The 9,571-nt window shown below is 43.9% G+C and overlaps 1 non-coding gene across 1 annotated transcript; it reads right to left on the bottom strand.

The window, feature by feature from the left end:
* Positions 1 to 5,842: 5,842 nt before the first annotated feature.
* TRNAS-AGA (transfer RNA serine (anticodon AGA)) lies at positions 5,843 to 5,924 on the bottom strand. Its single transcript has one exon. It is a non-coding gene; the product is annotated as a tRNA-Ser (tRNA).
* Positions 5,925 to 9,571: the final 3,647 nt, after the last annotated feature.

The following is a 9,571-nucleotide window of genomic DNA, read 5'->3' as shown; positions in this document are numbered from 1 at the left end:
AGATATAAAAAAGACCTGGAAAACACTCTCTCAGATTCTAGGGACCCACAAACTGAAAAAAAAACAAGAATATTGTCCTAACTAAACCTAATGAAACACCACTACATCCCACTGACACAGCTAACAAGATAAACGACTTCTTCTCAGCCATAGGATCTAATCTCGCCAATAAAATCCCACATACCAATGCCCATGCTGGGGACTACCTAGATGGGAATTTCCCAAATTCCTTCTATCTTGCACCAACTGAGCCCATGGAAGTCACCGAGATTAGAAAGTCACTTAAAAATAACTCAGGGAATCTGTCTCATGTCCCACCATTACTGTACAAGCGAGAGGCCCATGTCCTTTCGCATGCTATTTCATTACTTTTTAACAAGTCACTAGAAACTAGCACCTTCCCGAAACTACTCAAGATGGCAAGGGTTACACCAATACATAAAGGTGGTGACCCTACAGACTTAAACAACTATAGGCCAATATCAAACTTACCATTGCTATCCAAAATCTTTGAGAAACTCGTGCACAGGAGACTATATTCATTTATAACGGCACAAAACATACTCAACCCCTGCCAATTTGGATTCAGGAAAAATAAAAGCACTAATGATGCAATCATAAAAATGCTAGATCTGCTTTACACAGCATTGGAAAATAAGGAATATCAACTAGGAATTTTTATTGACCTAAGAAAAGCTTTTGACACAGTAGACCACGACATCCTACTCCACAAACTTGACAATTACGGTATAAGAGGCCATGCGCTTGCTTATTTCAAATCTTACCATACTAATAGGTATCAGTATGTCACCATTAAAGACACAGCATCAACAACACGGCCACTTGATACTGGAGTTCCACAGGAAAGTGTCCTTGGTCCCCTGCTCTTCCTCATATACATCAATGATCTTCCAAACGTATCCCAACACCTGAAACCCATTCTCTTTGCTGACGACACGACTTATGTCATCTCTCACCCTAATCTTGCCACCCTCAACACCATTGTTAACGAGGAGCTGATCAAAATATCGACTTGGATGACAGCCAATAAACTTACGCTTAACACTGAGAAAACCTACTATATTATGTTTGGTAGCAGAGCAGGAGATGCACAAATTAACATTAAGATCGACAACACTCTAATTACCAGACATAATGAGGGCAAATTCCTAGGCCTATACCTTGACAACAACCTGAATTTCAGCACCCATATCCAACACATAACCAAAAAAGTATCCAAAACGGTTGGGATCCTCTCCAAGATACGATACTACGTGCCGCAAACTGCCCTTCTCACACTATACCACTCACTTATTTATCCATACCTCACCTATGCTATTTGTGCTGGGGATCAACTGCAGCAACACACCTAAAGCCAATAATAACCCAACAAAAAGCTGCAGTAAGAATAATCACTAAATCCCATCCCTGGCAACACACCCCCCCACTCTTCATAGATCTAAACTTACTCCCTGTTCAGTACATCCACACTTACTACTGTGCAATCTACATCTACAGGACCTTAAACTCCAATATCAACCTTGACCTAAAACGCTTTCTTGATAGTTGTTACAGAACCCACAGGCATAACACCAGACACAAACATCTCTACGACATTCCCCGTGTCCGACTAAACCTTTACAAAAATTCAATGTATGTCAAAGGCCCTAAAATCTGGAACGCGCTACCTGAGAACTCTAGAACTGCAGACACATTCATCACCTTCAAAACTACCATTAGAAAACATCTTATCTCCCTGATACACCCCGTCAACTAACTACACGAATACCACCTGGTGGTTCACACTTACACTCACTCACCCATTTGACAATAAACAGAAATATTAATCTCAATCTTAAAATAATGAATCCTGTGATACTCCAATACTGAAACTATGTACTGTGCCAAAACACAAGCATTCACATTGCTAAACTCTCAAACTAGTATTTAGTCACTTAGCCATAATACCAACTTACCTCATAATTTGTAATATTTTAAAATTAAGAATTAAACTAAGTCTGCCTGAAATGCCTAGCCGTGCTAGGTACTCTAGCGGTACACTCTGTAATCATTATTTTACTACATGTAAACCACACGATAACCAAATTCTGTAAACTCAGCATTGTAATCCTTATAGAGAATAAACTTTGAATATTTAAAATACACAGAGATAACACGATAAACTCTGTGATATGTCAAGGTATATTAAGATAATAGAAATTTTGAGCAAGTAGCCTAAATTTAGTTCTACAAAAATATGAATTGTAAAATAATGCCGTTTCCGAGGGGACTAGGCTTCACATGCATCTACATGCTCTTGCGTTACCGTTCGTGGTATGGATGTGGTCTGCCTACCTAGGGATGCGCTGTAAACTGACCACTTTCACGGCAAAATCTAATCTAATCTCTTATGAATAATTTTTCTTCCCTCTTTTTTTTTTCATTTTCTTTCCTTTCAATACCTAGTTTCTTTCCCAGTTTTCTCTCCAATCATCTATTCCCTCTTTATCATTTACTCTGTGGGTCTTCTCACTAAAATCACATATACTATGTTGCCCTTTCTTCCCTGCCTCCTGTTCCATCTTTCCTTCCATCACCACTGCTTTTTCCACTTCCTTTTTTCTTCCTCCTTTCTGTATTTCGTTTGCCCTCGGTCCGTGCCCTCCGTCCATGCCCTCCGTCCGTGCCCTCCTCTCGTATTTATACTGGCTCTTTTACCGTATAATAATAAAAATCATAATAATAATATATCTTTATTCCTACAAGTACATGTACAAGGTATACAGACCTAGCTGATATCAATGACATACTACAACTGTATATAGTAAGCCCCTTGTTAATGCAGAGCATTTAGGGAAAATTAAGTCAGTTTTGTCCCAGGATGCGAAACACACCAGTCGACTAACACCCAGGTACCCATTTTATACTGATAGGTGAACATGGGCAACTGGTGTCTTAAGGAAACACTTCCTAATGTTATCCAGCCGTGCCGGGCATTCGATTTCTGGACCTCAGTGTGTGAGCTGAGTGCTTAGGTTAGGTAAGGTTCTTCAGAAAACAGAACAAGTGTTTCCTTACGCGGGTCTTAGTCAGATGATGACCCGCCGTTGGAGCTTTTGGTCATCTTACTGAGGCCTTCCACTGGCTTACTGGTCGACCCCTTTAAAAATTACGGTCACAGTTATAACCATTTTTTATGGAGGTGAGTGAGCTAGTGACCCACCTGCGGGACACCTGTACTAGTGTGTGACACCTTTGTGTACTAGTGTGTAACACCATCGTGTACTAGTGTGTAACACCTTCGTGTACTAGTGTGTAACACCTTCGTGTACTAGTGTGTAACACCTTCGTGTATTAGTGTGTAACACCTTCGTGTACTAGTGTGTAACACCTTCGTGTACTAGTGTGTAACACCTTCGTGTATTAGTGTGTAACACCTTCGTGTACTAGTGTGTGACACCTTCGTGTACTAGTGTGTAACACCTTCGTGTACTAGTGTGTAACACCTTCGTGTACTAGTGTGTGACACCTTCGTGTATTAGTGTGTAACACCTTCGTGTACTAGTGTGTGACACCTTCGTGTACTAGTGTGTGACACCGTCGTGTACTAGTGTGTAACACCTTCGTGTACTAGTGTGAGACACCTTCGTGTACTAGTGTGTAACACCTTCGTGTACTAGTGTGTAACACCTTCGTGTACTAGTGTGAGACACCTTCGTGTACTAGTGTGAGACACCTTCGTGTACTAGTGTGAGACACCTTCGTGTACTAGTGTGTGACACCTTCGTGTACTAGTGTGTGACACCTTCGTGTACTAGTGTGTGACACCTTCGTGTACTAGTGTGTAACACCTTCGTGTACTAGTGTGTAACACCTTCGTGTACTAGTGTGTGACACCTTCGTGTACTAGTGTGTAACACCTTCGTGTACTAGTGTGTGACACCTTCGTGTACTAGTGTGTGATACCTTCGTGTACTAGTGTGAGACACCTTCGTGTATTAGTGTGTAACACCTTCTTGTACTAGTGTGTGACACCTTCGTGTACTAGTGTGTGACACCTTCGTGTACTAGTGTGAGACACCTTCGTGTATTAGTGTGTAACACCTTCGTGTACTAGTGTGTAACACCTTCGTGTACTAGTGTGTGACACCTTCTTGTACTAGTGTGTGTGACACCTTCGTGTACTAGTGTGTAACACCTTCGTGTACTAGTGTGTGATACCTTCGTGTACTAGTGTGTTACACCTTCGTGTACTAGTGTGTAACTCCTTTGTGTACTAGTGTGTGATACCTTCGTGTACTAGTGTGTGACACCTTCGTGTACTAATGTGTAACACCTTCGTGTACTAGTGTGTGATACCTTCGTGTACTAGTGTGTTACACCTTCGTGTACTAGTGTGTAACTCCTTTGTGTACTAGTGTGTGATACCTTCGTGTACTAGTGTGTGACACCTTCGTGTACTAGTGTGTAACTCCTTTGTGTACTAGTGTGTGATACCTTCGTGTACTAGTGTGTGAGACCGTCGTGTACTAGTGTGTAACACCTTCGTGTACTAGTGTGTGACACCTTCGTGTACTAGTGTGTGACACCTTCGTGTACTAGTGTGTGACACCTTCGTGTACTAGTGTGTAACACCTTCGTGTACTAGTGTGTAACTCCTTCGTGTACTAGTGTGTAACACCTTCGTGTACTAGTGTGTAACTCCTTCGTGTACTAGTGTGTAACACCTTCGTGTACTAGTGTGTAACTCCTTCGTGTACTAGTGTGTAACACCTTCGTGTGCTAGTGTGTGACACCTTCGTGTACTAGTGTGTGAGACCGTCGTGTACTAGTGTGTGAGACCGTCGTGTACTAGTGTGTGAGACCGTCGTGTACTAGTGTGTGACACCTTCGTGTACTAGTGTGTAACACCTTCGTGTACTAGTGTGTGACACCGTCGTGTACTAGTGTGTAACACCTTCGTGTACTAGTGTGTGACACCTTCGTGTATTAGTGTGTAACACCTTCGTGTACTAGTGTGTAACCCCTTCGTGTACTAGTGTGTGACACCTTCGTGTACTAGTGCGTAACACCTTCGTGTACTAGTGTGTGACACCTTCGTGTAGTAGTGTGCAACACCTTCGTGTGCTAGTGTGTAACACTTTCGTGTACTAGTGTGTAACACCTTCGTGTACTAGTGTGTAACTCCTTTGTGTACTAGTGTGTGATATCTTCGTGTACTAGTGTGTAGCACCTTTGTGTACTAGTGTGTGAGACCGTCGTGTACTAGTGTGTGAGACCGTCGTGTACTAGTGTGTGAGACCGTCGTGTACTAGCGTGAGACCGTCGTGTACTAGTGTGTGAGACCGTCGTGGACTAGTGCGCGAGACCGTCGTGTACTAGTGTGTGAGACCGTCGTGTACTAGTGTGTGAGACCGTCGTGGACTAGTGCGCGAGACCGTCGTGTACTAGTGTGTGAGACCGTCGTGGACTAGTGTGTGAGACCGTCGTGTACTAGTGTGTGAGACCGTCGTGGACTAGTGCGCGAGACCGTCGTGTACTAGTGTGTGAGACCGTCGTGTACTAGTGTGTGAGACCGTCGTGTACTAGTGTGTGAGACCGTCGTGTACTAGTGTGTGAGACCGTCGTGTACTAGTGTGTGAGACCGTCGTGTACTAGTGTGTGAGACCGTCGTATATTAATGTGAGACCGTCGTGTACTAGTACTCACCTAGTTGTGCTCACCTAGTTGAGGTTGCAGGGGTCGAGTCCTATCTCCTGGCCCCGCCTCTTCACTGGTCGCTACTAGGTCACTCTCCCTGAACCGTGAGCTTTATCATACCTCTGTTTAAAAGTAATTTATTCGCAGTGAGTAGGATTCGAACCTACGCGGGAAGATCCCATCTGATTTCTAGTCAGACGCCTTAACCACTCGGCCATCACTGCACTGAACTCCGCCATCACTGTGTGAAACCGTCGTGTACTAGTGTGTAACACAGTGTACTAGTGTGTAATACCTTCGTGTACTAATGTGTAACACCGTGTACTAGTGTGTATTACCTTCGTGTACTAGTGTGTAACACCTTCGTGTACTAGTGTGTCACTAGTTAATGGTACAAGTCGGACCTAAACGTCACCTTAAGTTTCTTTCTCCTAGGTGCGAGTTATTTGTGTATTGTTCCATCACCACATATTTCATCTCTTATTTCAGTTATATTCTCAGTAATAATATTCACCCTTCCCCTCCACCACTCTTTTCTCCTCCCACCGCTCAACAGCAACCCCCTCTCTCTCCTCTCCCACCCCCACACATCTTCCCTCCCGCCACACTCCTCTTTTCCCTTGTACCATCCTGACCCATCCTACCACTGCTAGGCCTTCCCTCCTATATAACCATCACCATACCTCCATCCTCCCACCAACCCCTCCCAATATCGCCAGGCCTCCCCTTCCATCACCAATACCTCCCCCCCCCACCTCTCCTCTGGCCATTCTAAATGCATTATTCAGCGGAAGTAAGATGGGTGGAATAGGAGGGAGAGGGAGACAAGAGTGAGAGGGGAGGAGAGAACGTGAGGGGCGTTTGCAGGAGGCATGGAGAGGGGAGGCGGGAGGAAGGGAGGGAGGGAAGGGAAGAGGGCTACAATAAAGGGGAAAGCTGTATTCAAGCCCCTCCGACCACCCCTAGTGTTGTCTTGTATGAGCTGACGCAGCCGGAAAACACTTCCTAAGAGTGAGAGAGGAAAAGAGAGAGAGAGAGAGAGAGAGAGAGAGAGAGAGAGAGAGAGAGAGACTAGCAGAAAGTAGGTACCTGAGTGCTATTAGATTGCTGTGAGATGCATCCTGGGAGACAAATTATTCCAAGTTGCCAGAAATGCTCTGTATAACCATAATGAAGAGCTCTCTTCCACAAGGCACAATACTCGCCCCTATACTGTTCCTCATCCTCATAGACAGAAACGTACATCATAGCACCGTATCATCCTTTGCAGACATAAGAACATAGGAACATAAGAAAGAAGGAACACTGCAGCAGCCCTACTGACCCATGCAAGGCAGGTCCATGTCTCCCCACCCCCTCGGATTAGCCCAATGACCCACCTAATCAGGTCACTTCCACTTAAGAAAGGAGAATCGCATCAGACCTAGTAGCACAAGCTAGTCAGGTCTAACTCACACCCACCCACATCCACTCATGTATTTATCTAACCTATTTTTAAAGCTACACAACGTTTTAGCCTCAATAACTGTACTCGGGAGTTTGTTCCACTCATCCACAACTCTATTACCAAACCAGTGCTTTCCTATATCCTTCCTGAATCTGTTTTCCATAATCTACACTTGGAAAATCTTGGAAGGAATGGTCCCAAATCTGCACACAGAAATCACTCCCTACGAAAGTAAAAGACTGGGCAGGCGATGCAAAATGCCGCCAATAAAAAGTAGGGGCGCCATTGGTACACTAAGAGAAAACACCGTAAGTGTCCGGGGCCCAAAACTGTTCAACAGCCTCCCATCAGCACTGCCTTCAAGAGAGAGCTTACCTAAAGTCGGTGCCATCCCCTTACGTCGGATTTAGTTGATCAGGCCCTGTTTTCCGTTGATCCCCGGAATAACCTCCAGGTAACCTCCAGGTAACCTCGATCATATCCTCCCTAATTCTACGCCTTTCAAGAGAGTGCAAATTCAGGGCCCTCAGTCTATCCTCATAGGGAAGATTCCTGATACATGGGATACTAGGATCTGCATGAGAGTGCCATCCTTTAAGGACACGGTAAATCTCCAAAGTAGACATAAACCAAGTGTTCCAATGGGCAACGGAGAACAATATGATGTTTAATGAAGACAAATTCCAATTACTCCGATATGGAAAACTGGAGGAAATAATAACTTGAACTGAGTATACTACAAACTCTAAGCATATACTAGAGCGGAAAAGTAATGTGAAGGACCTGGGAGTGGTAATGTCTGAGGATCTCACCTTTAAGGATCACTACAGTACCAGTATCGCATCTACGAGGAAACTGATAGGATGGACAATGGGAACTTTCAGGAAAAGAGATGTCAGGCCAATGATGATCCTTTTTAAATCACTTGTTCTTTCTAGGCTGGAATACTGCTGTACATTGACATATCCATTCAAGGCAGGTGAAACTGCAGATCTAGAAAATGTACAGAGAACCTTTACTGCACATATAAGTTCCATCAAACACCTTAACTACTGGGATCGCTTGGAAGCATTAGACTTGTATTCATTGAAATGCAGGCAAGAGAGATACATTATAATCTACACCTGGAAAATCCTCGAGGGACTGGTCCCCAATCTGCACACAAAGATCACGTGGGAAATGATTTTTGCTCCATAGTTCTGGGAGTGTTCTGAAACCAGACGCGTATTATTGCTGGTGTCAGAGTGGCCGGGAGAGGAGAGTGAGGTGTGTGTGTCAGTTTATGGAGCGCAGCACCTGCAGCAAGATGTTCTAATACATCACGGTTTCTTTTGTAGGGATGGTGTTCTTTTTTTGTAAGATTATATATACTGTATATAATCGAAGTCCCGACTTATATGCACAGGGGTCCTGACCATCAAAATACATAGTTACGATGGTGCCATCACTAAATTATAACTTCAACAACAGGAACATCAACTAGGATCAGATAAACCATCTCCTAAATGAAACATGTTGGGAAGATAAGATAAGATTTCGTTCGGATTTTTAACCCCGGAGGGTTAGCCACCCAGGATAACCCAAGAAAGTCAGTGCGTCATCGAGGACTGTCTAACTTATTTCCAATGGGGTCCTTAATCTTGTCCCCCAAGATGCGACCCACACCAGTCGACTAACACCCAGGTACCTATTTGCTGCTAGGTGAACAGGACAACAGGTGTAAGGAAACGTGTCGAAATGTTTCCACCCCGCCGGGAATCGAACCCGGGCCCTCCGTGTGTGAAGCGGGAGCTTTAGCCACCAGGCCACCAGGCCACCGGGCCTGGTGGTGGTGGATCCGAACAAGTGACTAGGAAGGATCAACTTTCTGGCAGCTGAAGTATGCTCAATGCATATTCCCCTATGAAAAAAGAAGAGAAGAAGTAAACTGGAGAGAGAGAGAGAGAGAGAGAGAGAGAGAGAGAGAGAGAGAGAGAGAGAGAGAGAGAGAGAGAGAGAGAGAGAGAGAGAGAGAGAGAGAGAGACGCTCCCTCCTCAGTAGAAGGCGAAGAATCACTGAGTTTCTCAAAGGGAGTAGATTATCCGAAATACAGAAGGAAGCACAGATGAAGTGGAAAATACTGAACATACGTTAAATGATTGATACAGGATTCATATAGGAGAGACTAGAGCTAAATATGGTTAAAGAAAATGAAAGAAATTCAAAATATTTCTTGTTATATGCCAAAAAACAAGGCAAAAACCTCATCCACTATCGGACCCCTGCTCAGATAAGATGGAACTTACACAGAAGACAACAAAGAAATGAGTGATATACTGAAATCTCAGTGCGACTTTATGTTTGCCTAGCCATTAATCAGTCTAAAGATCGACAATCCAAATTAATTTTTCAAAAATGAGTCTCAAAACCCTGTCAATGTAGGC

The sequence above is a fragment of the Cherax quadricarinatus genome, chromosome 36, assembly GCF_038502225.1.
Source record: "Cherax quadricarinatus isolate ZL_2023a chromosome 36, ASM3850222v1, whole genome shotgun sequence".
Taxonomy (NCBI): Eukaryota; Metazoa; Arthropoda; class Malacostraca; order Decapoda; family Parastacidae; genus Cherax; species Cherax quadricarinatus.
This window is presented reverse-complemented; position numbering and strand designations above follow the sequence as displayed.